Genomic DNA, 22,283 nt, shown 5'->3' with positions numbered 1-22,283 from the left:
GTAGATAGAGAGAGAGAGAGAGTTAGTTTTTAAGTCTGCCGAAATGGTAAGAGGTGGGACTGGGGAGACTGGAGAGGGACAGATGTCAGGCTAGTTCAGGCCAGACTTTACCTCATGTACATAGGAGTTTAGAGTTTATCTTCAAGGATTTGTGGAGTTGTCAGGGGCTTTGAGCAAGGGAATGTGGCAATGAGATGTTGTCTTAGAAAGTCACTTTGATTAAGTATGGAGATTGCATATGGAAGGACTGGGGAATAGCAGGCAAGGAGATCAGTAGGGAAGTGGTTGACAAACCACAGGTGAGAAGTGACAGTGGCCTTCACCTGAGGCAGTGGAGTGGCAGTGATACGGGAAATGGTGGAGAACTGACAGACCTTGGTGAATGGATATGGAGGTTCAGAGAGGTAAAGGTTCAGAGAGTAGATGTCATGACGAATTATTTATGTACTTTTGAATTGGACAACCGGGCAGATAGTGATGTCTTTCATGGGACAGAGAATTTTAAAAAACCGAATCAGAACGAAGGCAGTGGTGGTGGTAGTTGTAAGAGCTATCAACGTCTTTGAGCCCTTAGTGCCAAGCTGTGTGCTAAACACTCTGCATGGATCACCTCATTGAATACGCGCAACGTGGTAGTTGCTGTTGGTCTCTGTACTTTACAGAAGAGGAAACCTGGGCTTGGAAAGGTTAAGGAGCATGCCCGCCACACATATCTAAGAACTGATGAAATGAAAGTTTGTAATCAGACAGATCCGATCTCAAATCCTGGATCACCAGTCATGGGAACTGGAGCATGTCCGTTAACTTGTCTGTCATGGAGAGAGCACCTACCACCTAAGACTCAGTGAGATGACACTGCCTGGGTTTTCAACACACTGCTTGGCACATGGTGAACAGTAACTTTCACTGACAAGGTGTTCTCCAATTATTACATAAGCCTATGAGCCAGGAGTTATAAATATTCCCATTTCATAGATTTGCAAAGTGTAGCTCAAAAAGAATAGTTAACTTATTTGTGTTGTGTCAGGAGGCCAAATGAATCGTTTTGATTTCCAAACCCATATTCTTTTTACTACAGCAGGCTGTGTTTCGTTTTCTTGGGAAGCGGTACAATGATCAATAATTAGCCTACTGATGTCTTGGAAAGTTACTAGTCTCCAGTGAAGCTAGAAACTTCTGTGGGCTTCCTAGCTAATGTTTACTGTGTTGTAAATTGCATCTTGAGGATTCTAAGCTCTTAATGTTATTATTAGCTGCTGTGATAGGTTATGATGACCTTGGCTCCCTTTTCAAGGGAGTTTGACTATAGATGTTCCTTCTTCTTCCCTGCTTCTGCCCAGTCCTTTCTTGATTTGTTACACTTCCATTTCCTAAATTTTTGACTATAACTTCTAATAAAGCATTGGACATCTATTTATTTATTCTTTCAGCCAACATTTATTCTGCACCAGGCGCTGTGTTGGAAGAACAGTGACAAATGAGACAGCCTGTCTATCATATCACTCTCAAACTATAAAAGAGACCAGCATGTTAGTGGTCCCCTGCAAACCTATGTAACACAGTGGAGATGAATGAGATGACGGTGTGCACGGAAGAGGAACTGAGTGATTCTGAATGAGTGTGTGTGGTTGGGGTGGGGGGTGACGTGGAGAAGGGCAGTAATAGTAGACTGAACAGATAGGATGTCATTTGAATTGGTACTTTCTTTAAGAAGATTTCTGGGTGCAGAAGGAATGGAAGCATGAAAGAAGTCAGTGAATGGACTCATACCTACATTATAGAGCAGTTTGCCCATTAAAATCACACAGGAGTCTTTTAAAAAACACTTCCGTTCTCAGGCCCCACCCAAGATGCACAGAAACAGAGCCTCTGGGGGTGGGACCCGAAGTGCTGGTGGTTTGCAGAGCTCCCCAGCTGGTTGTGTATGCCCTCAGCACTGAGATCCACTGCCCTGGGAGGAATTCAGTGCTCCAGCTCAGAAGACTGCAGCAAGTCCATGGCAGCACTGTTGGTAATAGCAAAAAATCTGGAAGAAAACAAACAAACAAACAAATACAACAAATGTGCCTCGATAGAAGATAGGATAAATAAATTATGCAGTGCATGCTCCCCACTGGAATTTAAGCACCATGAGGTCTGTTTTGTGCACTGCTGTATCCCCAGAATAAAGCCTGGTACATAGGAAGCTCTCAACTATTTGTTTAGCAATGAATGCAGTATACTTGTATGATCCCATTGTGCGGGATACATGGCAGCAGTGACTAATGAATGAATTATAGCTACATGCGTCAATGTGGGTGAATAACAGAAACATGAATGAGACAAAAGAATAATCACGTATGATGCTACTTCTCAAAGTTTAAAATCAAGCAAAAGCAAATGATAGTATATTCAGTTATATAGCCATGTATGGTCCATTGCTATGTAAATACGACAGAAGGATAAAGAACCCAAAATCAGTATTGTTGTTACAGCAGCAGAGGAGTGTGAGCGAGCCCCAGAACAGCTTTGGAAGGAGCACATGGAAACTTCTGGAAATGTTCTGTTTCATAAGTTCGGTAAAAGTTTCGAGGAATTTATTTTATTATGCTTCATTCATAACTTACATGTATATTACATATATTCATTAGGTATACAAATATTCTGTTAAAAGAAAGAACTGATGGTAGCCTATCAGAGGGAAGCAGGTAACTGATATAAGGGGCAGCACAGCAGGGATTAAAGGTTTGGGCTTTGCTTCGTTCCTGGCTTAGCAGGAGCTCCAGCTGTGGGAAGCCACAGGAAAGCCCTGGAGTCACCACTGAGGTGGCTTTCTTAGGAGGGTGACTCTTTGGACTCTTGGGAGGGCAGCCATGGAGTGAGGAAGCAGTCCCCCTTGTGGGAGGAAGAACAGCCTGGAACCACCAGGAAGATGAGGGGTCTCTCATCTGGTGTTGGTGACGGGGCTGACTGTGGACCTCATGCTTGCTCCTTGCTTTCTCTTGCAGCCGCCGATGGACACCAGGAGAGGCTACACACAGCCTGGGAGTGTGTTCTCGATTCTAGTTGACCCACCTTCTGATTTACTGTGTGGACTTGGAAGATGCCACCTTTCTGGGCTCCAGCTCCCTCATCAGTATAATTAAGGGAAGAGGTGAGAGCAGTCATCTTCAGCCTGTTTCTGTGTCACCTTTAAAATTCTCTGGTGATATTCTTGGGGCACAGTAGGGGTGTCAGTTGAAAAGGATGTCTCAGCCTTGAATGGCCAGTCCAATCAGTGCAGCCACTCTGATGCATTTTACATGTTTAGATTTCATGTATAATTTCATTTCAGAGGAGGATTCTGCTACTAAGACAAAAAGCAATGAAAATCCAATCAATTAAAAGTTTGGAGACCACTGGTCTGGATTAATGTTTCACAAACCTACCTACATATCAGATTACCTTGAGGAATTTAAAAAAGTACAGATTCCCCAGACCTTACCTGGTATTTACTGAGTCAGTGTTTCCAGGCATAGGCTCTCAGGGCCTTTGTAACAAGCCCCCTGGGTGGACCTCACAGCTGCAGCCCATCTCTGGTCCACAGCCTGCCTTTTGGAAACTCCTGTTGAGTTGGAACTTTGAAGTTCTCCTCCAAGCACGAATATGCCATGAGTCTGTGTTTATATTCCTCCTGTGTATAACACCTTCTGTTCCATTTGTTTATTTTTTCCCCATTTCTACCAAAACAACAGCTTCTAAGAACCAAAATATCAAAATGAAGCTGCCATCCTATTTTATTTTTTCCCCATGTACAAAATTCAGAGTCATTTTTCTGTTGTGTGTGTGTGTGTGGTGGTGTGTGTGTGTGTGTGTGTATTAATGTGTCTCCCCCCTCTCTGAACATTGGGTATAAAAATAGGCTTTTTGTTTTTCTACAGTGCCTACCGCTGTAGCTCCCACATGCTTTGGAAATCCTGCCATTCAAGTTTGAATAGATACTAAAGGAATCCAGGGAGTAATTTCGCCTCGCATCATTTGGGCGACAAAATATTTCCAAACTGTGCTCTGACATTGACTTTGAAATATATCTCCCTTCCTGTTTGCCCCACCTTCTGAAAACATATAAGCATGCCTGATTGAATAGCTCACTGGAGAGAGTTAAAGATAAGACTGGGAACACCTGCTCTTGAAATAGTGTCTGTGGTTAGTACCCCTTAACAAAGAAATATGATTCTTAGAAGGGCCAGTGAAGGGCAGATGAAAGAATTAAGGGAATAGGTGGGCTGAAACATGAGGTCAAACTAAGAAGATTAAGACTTTCAACCCACAGAGATGAAGGCTGCATGGAGAGATGATCAAAGTAGAGGAAGCCACGAACACATCAATATGTTTGTGTTCACCAAATTCCAAAGTACGAGAATGGGTAGGGAGGACTCTTTGAAGCCTGAAAAAGGAGAAATTTAGAACAAATAGAAAAAACATTAGTTTACACAGTGAGTCATAAACTTTTGAAATAAGTCTCTCCCAAGATATGGTCTGGGCTGAAAATAATAAAGGTTCACAGAAGGTGTAATTTTTATTAGTTGTAGAGACTCAGTGGTTTTTGAGAGTGAATTATACTTCCTGTGGTACCCTCTTTGGTTGGTACTATGTAGGAGAAAGAATGCCAAGCTGTGTTTACTCTGCAGTTGATCTAATGTGACAAAATATATGTCCTTAAGGAGGAAACACCTTATTCAGTCATGTGCCTTAAAAATTTTAAGCCATGGAAACAATTTCTTCACTGCGGGGGATATCACTAACACAGTGAGGTTGGGGTGGGTGGAAACATTACATAGCTGCTAAACAGATTAACAGGGCCAGAGAGGGAGAAGACAGGAAGAGACCCTCACCAAGGCTGTTACATACCACATGAGACCCTCAGCAGTGAGAAAGCCATGTGAATACTTCTCAGTGCCACAGGTGAGGATTTTTTTCTGAAGCAGGCATGACCTTTCTTCCTTATCATCCCTCCTCAGTCATGCAAAGGGCTGGCATTTGAAGCTGTCAGACAGGGGACCATTGCATTCTGGGATGTGAAGTCATCCACAGAAAGAAGTAGAGATAAGAAGAGATGGTCAACGCAGGAGTCGTTAGCGTTCTTTAAACTCTTTCTGAGATTCTAATGAAATATACCTATAAAAACATCATTTTAGTAAAAGTACACCTAACAGCAGGGTTAAGAGTTGATTCTTTCTCTACCTATCAAAATTATACTGTATAAATGACTGTGTTATATAAGACACTTTATTAGAAACTTGTCCTGGTTATCTACTGCTGTGTAACAAACAACTCCAACACTTAATGGTTTAAAGCAACAACCAGTGAATAGTGCTCATGGATTTTATGAGTCAGTAATTTGGATGGTTAATCTCTTCTCCACAATGAATGGGGCCTCCAAATGACCGAGGGAGTCATCTGGAGGCTTCTTCTCTCACATGTCTGGCACTTGGGCTAGGACAATTTGAAGGCTGGGCTCAACCGAAAATGTCAGCCAGAACTGGCCTCTCTATGTGGCTTAGGCTTTTCACAGCACAGCCACTGGGTTCCCAGTGGGATAATCCAGAGACCAAACAGATGGATGCTGCATGGCCTTTTCTGACATAGTCTAGTTTCAGAATTCTGAAGCAGTCACTTTTGTTGCATTCTGTTGGCATAAGTGAATCACTGAGGCTGCCCATATTCAAGGAAAGGTTAATGCCACCTCTTGATGGGGAGGGTGATAAGGTTACATCATTAAAGAGCATGTGGGAAGGTACATATTGTCAAGACCATCTTGGAAAATGAAGTACAATCTGCCACAAGGATATCTATATATGTGCGTGTATAAATAATCACCTTTTTCCCATGTTAAAGTCTGAGAGATGAATTCTTTTGGCATCCAGGGGACAGAGAATGTGTTTATATAAGACACATGTGTTTATTGCAGGGTAGGAAGAGGGGAGGGGATTAAGAGCAATACTTATATCTTATCCATGAAAGAGATGAACTGGATAAAACTCTCCTCAGTAAAGGATGAACACACAAATAAATTAAACCAACCTGGGGCCTTTGGAAAGTTTCTACAACTTGAGAGATGGGAACCATTGCCTTGAAGATACAAATGGAATGCATACTTTGAAAAATGGCCTGTTAAAGGAAACAAATGGATATTTTTGAAATCTTCTTTGGAAGGAAGAAGGAACATAAATGAAACTTCAAAAAATTGCATCATTTACCTTGAAGGGAAAGGTAAGAGGCTCGTTTAGAATGCAGAGGAAATGATCAAAGAGATGAACATAATAGCAAGGTTGATCAATATGGAAGGCAGTTATAGATAATGAAACCACGACTATATGGCATTTCTGAAGATAAAGTCAGTACGAATGCTATTGAAATAATACTAAAAGATATGAAGAAGAAAACTCTCCCAAATGTATGAAAGATTGAGTCAGCATTGATAACACTCAATAATTTCTAGAGAAAATAAACTAAGCCTTACTTTCAGACATGTTCTGGCAAAAACATTTGAATTTTATAGACAAATAAAAACATCGATGCAAAACTCTGAATTCTCAAAAGTTTTTTTACAGAGGAAAAAACATCAAGTTGAATTCGGATTTCATCTCTACAAATTTAACACCAGATAATCATAGCGTAACCTCTATAATATAAAGCACTAGATAATAATAGACTCATGAGGAAAAAAAGTTTTAACCAAAGCATCCCTCCAAGATTTTATTAATGTGTGAAAGCAACAAGGAAGCATTGTCAACTATAAAAGGATTCATACTGGTATGATTTCTGGAAAATTATTAAAGATATGTCAGCTGATGGCCTCTGTCTGGAGTGAGAAAGTACACTTTACAAGAAACAATAATAATAATTATGTGGATTTCAAATTTCATATACAGTTAACAAAGACTGACAAGTAGAGGAGAGACAATGCTGATGCCTCAACTTACATAAGGAGAAATGACAGATGTACTGTTTCTCCTTCTAGAAAGCAAATTAAGGATTGGTGGAGCAGAGTGGAGAAAACTCCAGCCATAATATTTGCAGAGGAGGTTGCAGCTGAGAAAGAAGCCAGGCTGCCTGGAATACTCCAAAAAGGATTTATACTTTAAGCACAGAGAACAGGTAACTGAGAGTGGGAACGAGTTAGCAAAGAGCAGAGAATTGGAGAATATCGAAAAACCTATTTATATAGGGACACAATCTACTTTCTCCTTCAGAAAGTCTAGCAACTAAATATTTTCCTCCAGGCAGAAACAATAGCAACAAAACAAAAACCTAGAGTGTTCTTTTCTAAATAAATTGAACACATAGTCTGGGAGAACTTGGGCTGTTAGTGTGGGTGTTATCACCCTGGAGTCATGCCCTTCACATTCTGTCATTTAGATGGCTCATAAATAAAGCTGGCTCTCACCTCCTCACTCTCTTCCCCTAAAGGGAAGCCTGTGAGTTGATGACTTTTGCTCGTAGTCGGCCCTGTGTTTGAGGAAGTTCACAACATGTAAAAGAAAGTGAAAGATATTTTGAGGAACTTCACAAAATAGAATAGAAAAGATATAGAAAACTGACCCCTGAAGAAACAGAATTCAGGTCAACGAATATAGTTTAAAAACAACAACAGTGGCGACTGCTGTCCTCAGTGAGGTATAAGACGATATGGGCACTGTCGTCTCCACAAAAGATGAGCATGATGCTATGAACATGAAAAATACAAAGAAGGAGGTAAAACATTTGGAAATTAGAGCGATGATTACTCAAACAAAACATTTTCTTCCAGCTTACCTCGGAGGAAAAGTTGAGGAAATCTCCCTAAAAGTTGCCCAAGAAGAGAACATAAGAGCAGAGAAAAGATGGAAGTCAGTTAAGGTGAGGACTTAAAAGTGTCCAGTAGATGGACTTAACAAAAATCGGGCCACTAGTGATCTTGCCAAAAATAGATTCAGGGAACAATAGAGTGAATACAACATAAATATCCAAATGATGGGATTCTGTTTGTCTGGCTTAAGAAGATTGGTTCAGTGTTTCAAAGTTTGTATTAAAGTCAGTAGAAAAGAATCCTGTTATTTCATCCCAAATATAAAATTTTAACTCATCTGTGTAGTTTAATGGATAGTGACTTCACAGTCTTGAATTCTTATGCAAAAATTACCTACTGCGTTATTGTCATAGGTGGGTGGCAGTGACCTCGCGCCAGCAACAAGATGGGCCAAGATTATTCAGATTATTAATTTATTTTTCAGGATTCTAAGTTACATATCATTAAAGATCTTAATAGCATTGATATTATTTAGTTGTAAATCATTTATCTCTACTAGAGAAAGACAGGTGAGTCGTTTGATTAGTTTATCCATTACCATATTATAAATTGGTACATAATTTCTTATATAAACAGTTCGAGCATTTTCTGGGGATAAACATTTTAGTTTTCTGTAAATAAAAGAATAAACTCAGATAAGTATTTGAAGAAACAAATGAAAATTAGCTGGTAGGAAAAATGATCCATAAACTACATTTTTCAAAGATTTCTGTGAAGTATTCATTGACCCTGAAGTAGTGCATCGCCACTATCAGCACCCTAAGAAAAGTAGTAGCTTGCTAAATTGATATTATTATTAAATTTTGAAGGGGAAATGGTTGCCTTCCAGGTAAGAACTGTCTTGGAGCTCTTCGTTTAACTACAAACAAAGGGTTTCCGGCTCTGCTGTGCTCTTTAACTCTGTACCATTGGCAGGAGGCAAAATGATAATGGGTAATAGCTTAAAAAGTCACTTTTTATACGGCAAGTAAGCTTGAGACTTTCAGTCCTGCAAATTAAGTTAAAATGAATGGCTTCTGAACAGCACATTGGGTGACAGGAAGTTTATAAATGTTATGTCTCCTGAGGTGTTCCAGTTTGGTCAGAATAAGCTTTTTCTGTAACAGTCTCCTGGAAAGACCAGCAGTCTCCAGAGAGATTGGTTAATAAGTCAGTTACCTGAGTGCTGAAAATGAAATTGAAGAGGTAGGGGAATAAAAAGGACTTTGAAGGAGAAAAATGTTAATTTAGCCAATTCAACGCTTCTACCAGAGTGATATTCAAAGCTGGCTAACCCACTGTCTGTGTTTTTTTTCTAATTTCAGTTTGTACGATGGCTCTCATAAACACAGGGTTTTGTGTTTTAATCATGCAGAGCTGATATAGAAAAGAGGGTGAATAGGAGATTTAGGCTGGAAATGGCATTAGGAGGACCACCAACTGTGCCGTCTGACTGGACAGCACAGTATGTGGAATACAGTGTTGTTGCCATGAACTACCCTTGTTCTGCCGTCGCCTTTGCAGATGTCCCCAGGAATTGAGGTAATGGTCAGGGGTATATATGTATGTCATGATCTAACAGTCATCCCTAAAAAAGCATTTTAATTTTCTCATGGAAAGGTGCTCTCAAAGGAAACACAATCAATTGGCTTCTGAAATTGGTCTCGATAGTTTGAGATCGTTGGACACATGGTGTTATATAAGTCAACGAGCAGATGCGCTTGACTGTGTACAAGAAAGAGCATCGCGTTGACAAAGGCAACGTTGTTTGCCTGAAGTTTTATTTTTTTCCCCCGTCCTTGGGATGGGGTAAGGTGCTGGAGCAGCAGTAAGAGAGAGAAGATTGAGGTCCCTTCAGATTTCACAGGCCACCAACCCAGCAAGTCTTATGATTTCATTTTATACACATCACTCTACATGTGTTTACACATAGTTTCTCCTATTTTCTAGTAGCCGAGAAGTTAATAGTGTTGTTGTTAAATAAATGAATGTATTAATTTTAATGTGCAATGATTTTTGTAAAAGCAGTAATGTGTTCTCAGGAAAGCTTCATGAAGTATTCATTTTTTCTATCACTACACTGTAAATCTATTTACCAGTTATAATCATTTCAAGATTTAGTTTGCTCTTTGGTTATTATTTTGACCAAGAGGGCAGGGAGGAGGACGTGACATCATCCTATCATCCCTCTCCTACTTTCTGCTCTCCTTCTTCTGCTCCAGTGCCATGGCCTCCGTTCAGCCTTGGATCGCCCCGCTGCCTGGACCGTCGCAGTAGCCTCGCCTCCTCTTAACTGGGCTCCTTACTCGAGCTTTGTCCATCTGCAGAGCCTACGTACACAAGTGATAGGTCTCCAGTATATATCTGGTCATGTCAGTTTCTTTTATAATATTCGGTGCTTAGACGAGAATATCCAAATCCATGCAAAGCCATTCATGAATTGACCCGTTACTACCTCTCTAATCTAGGGATTTTCAACCAGGGTCAGTTTGTCAATTTTTCCTCACAGGGGACATTTGACAATGTCTGCAGACATTTTTGATTCTGTGTGTGTGTGTGTGTGTGTATGTGTATGTGTGTGTGTGCGTGCATGTGTGTGTGTGCGTGTTACTGGAATCTAGTGGGTAGAGGCCAGGGATGCTGCTAAATATCCTGCAATGCACAGGACAAGCCTCCACAACAAAGAAATATATAGTCCAAAATGTTCATAGTGCTGAGGTTGAGAAACTCTGCTCTTACCTAATCTACTCATTTCTCCTGTGCTTCCAGGCTCCAACCTCAGGGAACTACATGCCCCTTCATGAATATGCCATGCCGTTTCTCTTGTCCTCATCTTTGCACATGCTGTTCGCTATGACCGGAATGCCTCCCTCCCCTTTTACAGTCTGGAGGTAAAGTATTACGATCCCTGGGTTATCATAGTACCTTAGGCATCTATCTAATTTGTACTTGTGTTGCACCGTAATATTGATTTAAAAAAAATTTCCCGTGTTCCTTACTGGGTGGAGCTACTTATGTTGGGCATCATTATTATGTCCCCACAGTGTGGTACAAATCTCGGCACATAGTAGGTAATGGGCATGCTTATTTGTTGGATACTTGGCTTTAAGTATGGATGAATACAATCTGTATTTAGATCAGATGATAGAAAGCAATATCGTTTATAACCCAAGGCTACTAATATTCCAACTTGGAAATTAATCCTTCTTTCATTCCATTCTTTTCAATGTCAATTTCTTGATTTTTTTCTTTTGTTTTGTACTTTGATTGCTTGTGCACTGAATGTGGTAGGTGATCAGTAGCTGTTAGAGACCTGTTGGCCATAGGTCTGAGTTTAAACAGAGTGCTACCATTGTATAGCCAACCGTAGATTCTTTCTCTTTAGAAAAGAAGGAGATATTTTTTCCCTTTCAAAATTGATCTTCCTAGGCCACCTTGTTTCTACTCTGTTTCCTTCCACTTCAGTGGTACCTCCCTACCTTCAAGCCTCCCCCTGACTCCCCCACAAATGCACTTCACCCAGCACAGCTTAGCACACCCTGAAAGCTTTGATGCAGAACTGAAGACTCCAGGAGTGAGAAAGCCTAGGGGCCGCTCACAGATATGGCTGCCTTAATTCAGTTCATCCCATTCAAGTTCAGAACGTTAAACCCCATCCTTGCTGTGTTGGTAATGGCAGATAGTTATCTCCTCTTCAGGCCACAGTTTCTTCTTCAGGTTCTGTTCCCTTCTATTATGAATGCTGGTTAGTTCACTTTGCTTCTACCCTTAAATATCAAGTGGAGCTATTTCTATCTTTAGCCTCCCTTTTGTCATCTGGAAGAGAATGGTCTATCCAATTTCTTTTAGATGTCCTTTCTTCCTCTGGCTGGAGACATGAATCTTTGAGGGGAGGAAGTACCTTAATCAGATCTGTAGTTGGGTGATTTTCCATTCATTTGTCCAACTGCCCCATTCCTTCTGTTTCTCTCAGTGATAGTTCTTGGTTTTGGACCCATTTTCTTGTTCTCTGGCTTTCACTTTTATTATAGATTCTGGTTCTCATATATCTGAAACATAATTATTTTTTTCTTGTGAAGTCTTTGGCTATTCTCCTGGACTCTTGTTCTTTGCCCTCATTCCTCTATAGGTACCTATTAGCACTTATATCTCTTCCCTCCAAATTTACCATATTCTTTTTAGATGATGGCATTTTTTTCACAGGCTTCTAACTTGGGTCTTTTACCTATTGTACTTCTTGAGTAGCAGAGGCTTGGTGGTATTAATCTTTGAGTTGTATTGTGTCTAGGAAATGGGGTTGGATGGGGGGGGAGAAAGGGAGTATTTAAGAAAGAAAGAAGCAAGAGATCTTCATTTTACTCATATCAGAAAAGGGATTCTTTTCTATTAAACTCAGCTCTGGGTTTTGTAGAATTTCATTTTCTTGCTTAGAGCCTTGATCCTTACTGTTAGCCATAAGCAAAGTTTCAGTAATTTGCGGAATTTGAAAAAGCAAAACCAACCTCAGGATGGCCGCTGTTGGAACCTTTTCAGTATTGGGCATCGCATGATTAGAAACACATACTTCTCCCACAGAGCAGCCGGAGGGGGAGAGGGTGTATTCAAGACTAAGGGCATTGGATCAGAAACAAAGGAAGAAAAAATGTCAGATTTCAGTAAGGGCTCCAATCTGGAAGTTACCCCTCCCAAAATATACAATAAAAACAAAAACAAACAACAAACAAACTCTTCTCTTTTCTCGGCCATAGACAGGCCTGATATACGGAACAAGAGCTCAGAGAGTAGATAGGTAATAAGTTAAAACGTCATAAACTGAGAGACGAACAATGTATTCTAGAAGTTTACATGGAAAGTAGGCAGCCAGTGTGTTACAGAGGATATTGGCAGGAAGCAAGGTATCCTCAGCAAAATGATTGATAATAAGAACGCATAAAGTGAATTCTGAAGTGCCTTAGAAGAGGTTTAACAAAAGGACAGTGATGAGAAATTCAGCTACTGTATTGTGGACCGGGGGGAATAAGAATAGGATAAAGAAGATGGAGGCAAAAGAACAATTCAGATTATATCATAAGCACAGTCCCCTACCCTTAATGGCTAAGAGTTTTCAGCATTTTTTTTTTTCATAAGAAAGAAAAAGATATTTCTTTTAGAACCCTGCTCTCTTTTCTTTATATCTCGGTGTGAATAAAGTTCAGTCTTTCTCAGTGCTTTAGTTATCTTCATGAAGGTGCAAGTTAACTTCACTTAGTTTTATTACATGTAGACAAGCTGATTCTATTTCAGCCAAGAGTCTGTCTTGCAGAATGGGAAGAGTGGGTAAGCAGCACCCTTACAGAATGCTATCGTTACTCCCCCATCCTCTGCCATCATTTCTTTTGTATAATTTAAGCCTCCTATAACTAGAAGCCAGTTAACCAGAAGGTTTTAATAGTCCCAATTCCCACTCCTATTCACTGTGGTTTTGAATATTTAAAAAAAAAATTATCGGAAAAGGGTCAAATATCAAGAAAATAGATGGTGGCAATACTTAGTATGTGAAAAGACGCTGAAAACTATGATCGATGATTAAGAATTCTGGAATTAGTATAGATTCAGTTCAACCTCCTTTAGATGATTTAAATCAGTAGCTATGATTTAAATCAAGTGGGAAACTCCCACTTGAAGTTTATTATAATAAGCCTAAAATGAAGACCTCAGTCGAAAGACTTGGCTGTGTTCAGGATGGTGAATGTACTTAGGCTGGACAGGGAACTAATAATGTATCTTAGGATAAAAACAAAGGTCAAAGCAAAGATTCCAGGAACATTCTGAATACTTATTTTTTAAAACATTTTTAAATGAAAATTTTCAAAGATACATAAAAGTAGAGAGAATGCTATAATGCTCTAGAGGTGCAATTAGATTTAATTCCAATTTTTAGGCAAGACTTTCCTGGGTAGTGCTCTGTAGTTCCTGTTGCTTCATTTCTTGAAGCCGTAAGGTCTGTTTGTCCCACTTGAAATGATGCTAAGGTCGATGCGTGGAGACCGATGTGTCAGCCTCCTTCCTCCATTATAAAATATCTGTTCCTTGATTATTGTTGTCTAGATCCATTATTTCATTTAAGGGCTTGCAGAAGGTGATTTTTTTAGTTCTGTTATTCTGTCTGCATTTATTATGAAAATTTTCCTATACAGAAGAAATTTCTTTCATTAAGTATTTGATTACCCTGAAACATAGGAAGTATCACTGTAAAGTACAGGAAGGGAGGATAAATGCCTGATCCACTCCTTTCATTTATCAGCCTTCATAGTCATGTGTTGGGGCCCCAGCAATCCGATTTGTGGCCACCTAACGAATATGACCTGGGGTTTTGTTTTTAAACTCTATTTGCTTAGGTCATTGATGAAATGCTTTTGTCCCCCCTATTCTAGAATTATATTATTATTATTTTTTTGGCTAAATATAACTCTCTAACCTCCCCACACATACCCTGACTTAACAAAAACTAGTAAAAATTCTCAAACAGAAGTGACAGTAGAGGTGTTGTATTGAAGGAAGAATTATGGTTTTCCTGTTCATTTTTCAAGTATTTTATGATTTGTGTTTAATACAAGGACCTCCCAGACCTACCATTGCAAGGGTGGGTTTAAATATAAATTCTAATGTTCAGAGGTGATATATGGCCTCCTCCTTCCCATGTGGCAGGCCTATTGTCAGGATGTGCACATGCTTATGATCTATAGACGGGGAACTGCTGAGGCAGTAGCATTTCTCTGCATTGGGCCTCATGTATCCTGGCAAAGATGCACTTAGTGTTGCCAGCATGTTCATCGGGTATTTTAGGAAGTAATGATAGCATGGTTCTATAGGAATCCACTGTACTGTAAACTATGTCTACAATAGGCCTAATCGAAGGAATCATCAGCGACACTTGGTATTTTATTTTGAGGGTGGAGTGACACAGGAGAAAAGGAATTATTGAAGGAGAAAATAAATGTATGTATGCATGTATGTATGACTGTAGATATGTATGCATGTATATGTGAATGTATATATGTATGTATGTATGCACGTAAGTATGTATTTATTGCTTTCCCTCTTTTCTATCATCCCTTGGGTCTTCTCTGAATTAGAGTTTGGTGACTACAAAATGGCGGAAATAAAAGCTTCATAGGGTTCGGATAAGCTTGATGAAATTTAATTCTTCGAAGCTGTTTAGGCTGAAACCTTTTAGGGAAGAGACTAAAGCCAATACCGAAGAGAACTTGGAGGATAAGGTTGCCAGGGAAATACAGGATGCCCAGGTAAAATTGAATTTCAGATAATTAATTTTTTAGTAAAAACTTAGCTCAAATATTGTATAGGACATACCTTTATGGAAAAAATTACTCATTTATCTGAAATTCAACTTTAACTGTATGTCCTGGACTTTTATTTGCTAAATCTGGCAACTTTACTTGGAGGGCTCAGGGAACAATCTGAGAGTTGTTTGTGGTGTTATGTGCTGAGCCTCCAGGCCTTTAATTATCTCGGGAAAACTCAGGGGAGTGCTAGTAATGACCATGAATATTCCTATACAAAGTGCTGATATTCATCAGAGCAAAGCCTGCTATTCCCTAACAGGTATACTTTTTAATGGCCTTCTTATTATATAAAAATGAACACCAATAGGCATAGAGTTTTCTAGGGGGTCGGAAGACCCTCGGCTAATCAGTCTTTTCCACTGAGCGTATTAGTTATATGAGGTCTGGGAATAATGAAACGCTAGGAGCCAGGGCAGTAGTCTTTAGATTTAACCAGGTGAAACAGATGTTAAATAACATTTTGTTTAACTTGTTCAGACATCCATTGAAGAGGACGGTAGGAAACTTGCATTTTTCATGACCTGGTTGTAGAACTGGAAAAATTAAAGGAGGTGTGAGTATCTATTTGTTTTAAATGTTGCATGAAATAGATCACATCAAAGCCTATATTTTTGGTGATCTCTGAGAAATTTGTGCCTGGGATTTCTCAGTACTTTTAGTAGTAGTATAATCAGCAGTGCCTAAAGGTATTCTTTTTGCCCCTTTACAATACATGTTGTCTGTTCAGTTCGGTAGTGTATGTAAACCTGAAATACAACAGAGAGATGGCTGCCTAGCCATCTTTACGTGATATTGAATAATTCTCAGAGAGGAGTCTTGTGAGATAAAGAACTAAGGTTTTACACAATTGAATACACAGAGCTTGATGGTTTTATATCTTTTGTAAACCATATTTCCTTTATTTCACCCTTGTGCATCTCTAGGAGCTGCCATTTTTATAACACATGTCAACTTGTTCAACTTTCATTGATTGGTCCAGGGTTGGTTACTTGGTAAAAATTGACCAATCATAATAGAGCTTTGTCGTTAACCCTTTCTGTGATCACCTGAGACTTCTCTAGTATTCTTCTAAAGAATCAATTAATTCCTTTTTTCTCCCTAAGCCAAAGAGTTCAAGTTGGATTTCTGAGATTTGTAACTAAAAGAGTCCCAGCTAATAAAACCTAGAGCTAAATTTTTATAAAATACAATGCATAAGCTGTTAGGCTGCTTTAAGAAAAAAGCAGCAAATTAAATCTTAACCTCCTCACAGTCAACTCTTGAACTGTTTCTATTTAAACTTACTTTAACGCTGTCCCCCCGCAAGAAGGTTTTTTAATCATTCTTTTGAAATTCATTTTCCCTCCAGTGAACTATCATATTTCATTATCTACACCACTGTTACCACACTTAATTCATATTTTATTGCATCACAATTATTTTTGCTCACCTCTTCTATCCTCGAGAGCAGGGACCAATCTTTTATTCTAGTAGCTCTTGCAATGTCTACCTTGTAAGTCAAAAATAATATTTGTTCAATGGATGAATAAAAATTCTCTTGGTTATTTGTTCTTATTGGGGTACAATAGAGGTTTGTGTGGTTCTATATTCCAGAGAAACTACAATATTTTTATTTTGATTACTTAGAGATGTATACTTACGTGTATGAACGGTGTATTTCACAGAAAATAGAAAAAAACTTAGCTTTGAAAATCTGACTCAAAAGATGGTGGAAGGATGTGGCTGGCTTGTGAAGGAAAGGAATGTTGTCCGTTGAGGTTCTCTGTGTGCTCTGAGAAGACCAGCTCCATTGGTGAGGGATGTGCGAGGGAACTGAACTGTCACAGACAATTTGAAAAAGTGAAGAAGATTCTCAGCTAAATTCTTGAGTCGCCTCTGGGAGGAAAGCAGAATGAGGCCCATCAATGAAGTTAGGCTGTGGCATGGATTGGATTCCTAGAGGAAGCAACACTGCAGAGGGGCACATGAAGAACTTGGGCAAAATCATCCCAAGGGAAGACGGCTGTTAGCTGGCCAATGTGTGCTATTGGAGATGTCAGAGAGAGCATGGCTCCAGGTAGAGTGCCTTGATGGGTCCCTAACCTGAGCTTCTCAAGCACATGTGTGTTCTAGCCTCTAGGGAAGAATCCTGTCTCTGGGGATTAATGAACTCTGCTATGGGAAGAGCCTTAAAAAAGCTTTTTATAGGAAGTGAAAGGCACTGTTTTCTTGGCCAGAGATGAACCCAGAAATTGGACTTCCCAAAGAGGCCAGCAGAGGTGGGGATAGCCTTGTGAAAGCTGTAAATGGAGAGCAGAAAAGCAAGGTGAAGAGTAAAGGGGATGTGGGGCTCAATTCCATGGCCTTCTTCCTCCTCGATCTCCTTTTTAATTCGTTCCAGAGTCAAAGAGGGGATAACTGGGGAAGAGATTCCTGGAAAAGTCTAGACTTGGTGACAATCAAGCCAGTGGGGTCTTATATATAAGATATTTAACACATATAGTGTTATAGTATATTGTATTAAGCATGTAGTATTATATATGTTATAGTACTTACTAAATGTATATAGTATTGTAGTAAACATGATTCATTTGTATATACTTGAATGAGATCAAAGGACATTAGGATGGCATGTATGAATGACTTGTTTAACCATTTCCAATTGTGTGACAGTGTTTCTAATTTTTCAGTATCATCAGTATTCTGGCTATGAATTCATTGTATTTAAATCTATGTTCCTACTTCTGATTATTTGCTTAGGATAAGTTCCTGGAAGTGTAATTAAATCCAAGAGTATGAATAATTTTATGAGTCTTGATACCCATTGATAAATTGCTTTCTTGGAAGGGTTTACTAAGTTATACACCAACCTACACTGTATAACATTACTAACTTCGAGCGTTATCATTAAATTGCAAATCTTAGCACAGGTAAAGCTTGGGTATGTTTTGAGTTTTCCATGATTTCTACTTTATTAATAAGATATATTAATAACATTTATTTTATTGTGCTCCTTAGGTAAAATCTATTTGTTTGTGGCAGAATTGCCTTTAAAAAGAGCTCCTTGATTTCCTTTTTATAAAAGAAATATATTTGGGGTGGAAAGTATAGGCAAACAGAAAAGAGAAAATGAATATTACCTGTAATCCTATCTTCTGGAGATAACCATAGTTGAAGCTTAGGTGCACATATGCTTAGTCTTTTTTTAATGAATACATTTCAATGTTTTTCAAGCCTGGTTGCACATCAAACTCACCTGTGGTGCTTTACAAAAATACAGATGACCAGACCTCATCTCTGGAGATTTGTATCGAACAGGCCTTCCTTGAAACATTTTCTACCATAGTGTTTAATGGTGTTGCACTCAACATGCCTTAGGATTGTTTATTTACCCACCTTTTCTGGGTCATCTCATTGACTACCAAAGCTTCAAGGATCTGTTGAGAGATAAGAGATTTCTACCCTTAGCCCAGAGAGCTTTACCAAGTGTCAGAACCCTGAATCCCAGCAACTCAACATACTTCAACTCAACATGGGTGTGCTATAGGTTCCCCAAACTCAATATATTCAAAGCTCACCTCATTACTTACTGGCAAAACAAACAAACAAACAAATAAACAAAAACAAAAAATGGGTTACTGCTTAAGTACTCCAAAAAATGTAGCCATCATCCTCTTATTTATCCCAACCCACATAGCCAGACAGTCTCAAAGGTGGCCCCCAGTGATCCATCCCTTCTGATATTTATGTCTTTGTGTAATTCCCTCTCCTTGAGTATGGGCTGGCATAGCTACTTGCTTTTAACCAATAGATGGTATGTCACTTCCATGATTAGGTCACATAAGATTGTGACTTGTGCCTTGCCAGCATGCTCTGTCTTTGCCTGACTTTGCCAAAGCAAGCTGCCACGTTGCAGAGGAATGTTCCATATAGCAAGGAACTTTGTTGAATTGCTGCGAGGAACTGGTTCCTGTCAAAAATCATGTGAGCTTTGAAGCAGGTCTTTCTCCATTTGAGTTTCAGATGAGACCTCAGCCCTGGCCAATACTTTGATTTCAGCCTTGTGTGAGACCGTGAAGCAGAGGGCCCAGCTAAGCTGTGAGACTGTGAAACAGAGGGCCCTGCCCTATGGGAACTGTAAGATTAAAAAATGTGTTTGTGCTAAGTTGGTGGGAATTTGTTATATAGCACTAAATAACTAATAGAAAATTAATCCTCAAGTTCTATTGTTTCGGTTTCCTTGATGTCTCTGAAAGCTGGTGTATTTCATACGTTTACAACCAGTCATTGAAGTCAGGTATGTCCATGAACCCTCTCACCCTGCCTGTAGTCTTGTAGCCTCCAGTCTTAGTTTTTTCTGTGCAGAATCATTTTTCAAAATGGGAATTGGATCAATTCCACTGCCTGAAACTTTTCAGCACTCTTACATTGTTCTTGGGTTGAAGTCCAGGGTGTTAAACACGGATCGCAAGGTTCTCTGTGGCCTGAACCCCTGCTTGCCTCTTTTTTAGGTCCTACATGGCATCATGTGCTCTTGGCTCTTGGCCTTCACCCTTGCTGCACCCTCTGCCTAAAGTGCTTTCTTACGTACTTCCCCACTTGCCCTGACTCCAAACTTTTCACCTAGTACAACTTATTTTTTACATACATACAATTTCCTTTAGCAAGTCTTTCCCAATTGCCCAGATCTGAGCTGGGTGCCTCTGAGAATCATCTGCTAGCTCCATGTTCTTCACCTATTATTGCACTATCATTGCCGTTATCTATTTACTTGTCTCATGTCCCCTGAAGACGGTAAGCTGTGGAGCCACTTTAAATTTACTACTTGGTTGATACTCAATAAGTATTTATTTGAATGAATAAATAAATACCAGGAGATCTTTGTTCTCTGGGTTTGGTGAAACCTTGAAAGCAGAGACCAGTTTTCTATATGCACCGTAACTGGATCAAGCTGTGGCTTGATTCAACCAATATCGGGTCTCCTGCTACAGTGCCACCCACCAGATCCCAAACATCACCCAGTTTTCTGCTTTACGTCACTGCCCAAAGGTTCCTTAGGCCACATTCTTTCCAATGTTAAGGCTCATGAGGAGTGAAATGAAGTGTAAGTGGTTCCAAGGTGTCTTAAGTCCAGCCAAGACCTCCAGCTTAGGAATGGCGGTACGGTTCAGCAAGGGCTTCCTTCATGTATATCCTGGGTTTGCTGCTCTTCCTTAGGAGAGGGCTAGGTGAATGAAATACATTCTGGGCCTTCTCTCAATCTGGCTTTATCTTCAGTGGATGAGTTTTCAAAAATTTGCCATCTGAATGCTATCCTTCTCTTCCAGTCTTGTTGATAAAGGATTTCCCTTGTATTCATTGGGAAAGTGGAAAGGAAGGAATTAGATGACTATTTAATGCCATTTGGCCTGAAAAAATATTTGCAATTATTTAAGCTTAACTCTTTAACTTATGTAATGCTCACCATAATCCTCATATACATGACTGCTTGATTGCGGGGTTCCTGTTTTTAATTCATCTTTGTTCATGGAAATGTACTTTCAATTATATTTTTAGAGTTTTACATTCTGAGAATGTCTTTCTCTTTGCTTCATACATGAATAACAAGTTGATGAAGTAGAAAATATTTAGATAGCAACCTTTTTCCTTCAAATCCTATAGCTGTTTATCTGTTTTCGTCTGGCCATCATTATAAAGAGGAGAAGTCTGCAGCCAGCCTGATTATTTTCCTTTGTGGATCACATTTTTTTTCTCTCTCTGGAATCTAATATGATTTTTTTTCTTTATCCTTGTAATTCAGTTTTTTTTCTAGCATGTAATCTTTGTTCTTCATTTTGCCTAGAACGTACTAAGTCCATTTGGTTTACATACTCGTGATTTTTTCTAGCTTTAGAAAACAATTTTCAATCATGTCTGATAGTTCTTCTCTTTTATTTATATGGATTTTCTTTTTCAGAAACATTTATAATTCTTAGATGGAATCTCCATGTCAATTGTGATTTTTAAAAAATGTCTGAAGGCTGCTTTTGTGTTGTTACTTAAGGTTTTAATATTCACTTTATTAAAAGTAGTTTTTCAGAAATTCAGTTTTTCTCAAACCTTTAAGTTTACCTTACACACTTTTGATTTATGGATCCAGTAAATTTTAACAATTGTTTTCAGGGGAACCTTTGAATAATGTTTGTTCAATTTTAGTTAAACACATTTAATGCCCAAGCAGGTCCCTTTACAACTTAGTTAATAAAATCCCCTAAGTATTTAAAATCCATTTATACATTTAATACATTCAGTTTTCTTTTTAAGCTTTCAGGTGCCTGACCTACTAACCAGATCTTAACAACTCCAATAAATCTAATAAATTTACTTTAAATTATGAATCACATATTCTTCTACCCATTTCAATACTTTTAAACTTGATTAAATTCTCTAAATCTTTCCACTAGAAGGTAAAGATTGAAAATCCATTTCTCAGTTACACCTTTTAAAATGGAATCACAAGACTAATGTGTCATATTCAGTGATCAGCCATATGCTTTTAAACATTAAATCTCTTTACATACTACATATGGAAATATTGCCCCGTAATTAGAAACCTATTCCTGTACTTACCACAAAAGTATTAATTCTGTAGGTTTGATTTACTTTATCATCTCTATATTTAATATAAACTTCCTGGAAGGAAAAGATACTATCCCTCTAGATTTTATTATGTAAAATAAATTGAGGTTTCCATTCCATACAAGTTGGAATTACCTTCAGGGAGAAATGGGTGCAGTGTTCCATCAGTTGGCTGAGAATGCGTTTTGGCTAGAGATTTTTGACCAAAATGCATACGGTCTAGGGTGATAGCATAGTATTGTTGTTATGACAACTGGAGCCTCCTAATAACTCCTTTTAGATAAGGTTTCTTCCTTCTGGTTTAAATTATGTAGTTCTTACTTTTGACTTAAGTAAGTGGGATCCAGTACCCCTTCACTAGTGCAGCTAACTACAAAACTGCTAGTTCGAAGTTTGCATTTCTTTAGCTTTTTAAAGTTATTTTTTATTTATTTTATTTTATTTATTTATTTTTATTTTATTTATTTTATTTTATATTTTATTTTATTATTTTATTTTATTATTTATTTTATATTTTATTTATTTTTTTGGGCGAGGCAACCCTCAGTTGA

General features: G+C 38.8%; 1 long non-coding RNA gene across 2 annotated transcripts in view; it reads left to right on the top strand.

The window, feature by feature from the left end:
• The window catches only part of LOC120611602 (uncharacterized), a 56,023-nt gene extending 45,362 nt beyond the window's left edge, over positions 1 to 10,661 (top strand). Inside the window, exons 2-5 of one of the 2 annotated variants that reach the window (XR_005655236.1) lie at positions 2,988 to 3,133; positions 6,983 to 7,119; positions 7,772 to 7,860; positions 10,559 to 10,661. This is a non-coding gene — a long non-coding RNA (uncharacterized LOC120611602). The remainder of the gene's footprint in view (positions 1 to 2,987; positions 3,134 to 6,982; positions 7,120 to 7,771; positions 7,861 to 10,558) is intronic. The other variant, XR_005655237.1, reaches the window with a different exon arrangement.
• The last annotated feature ends 11,622 nt before the right edge of the window (positions 10,662 to 22,283 follow it).

This window comes from Pteropus medius, unplaced genomic scaffold (assembly GCF_902729225.1).
Source record: "Pteropus medius unplaced genomic scaffold, Ma_sr-lr_union100, whole genome shotgun sequence".
In the NCBI taxonomy this organism is placed as follows: domain Eukaryota; kingdom Metazoa; phylum Chordata; class Mammalia; order Chiroptera; family Pteropodidae; genus Pteropus; species Pteropus medius.
The sequence above is the reverse complement of the archived record's forward strand: the minus strand, read 5'-3'. Positions and strand labels throughout refer to the sequence as shown.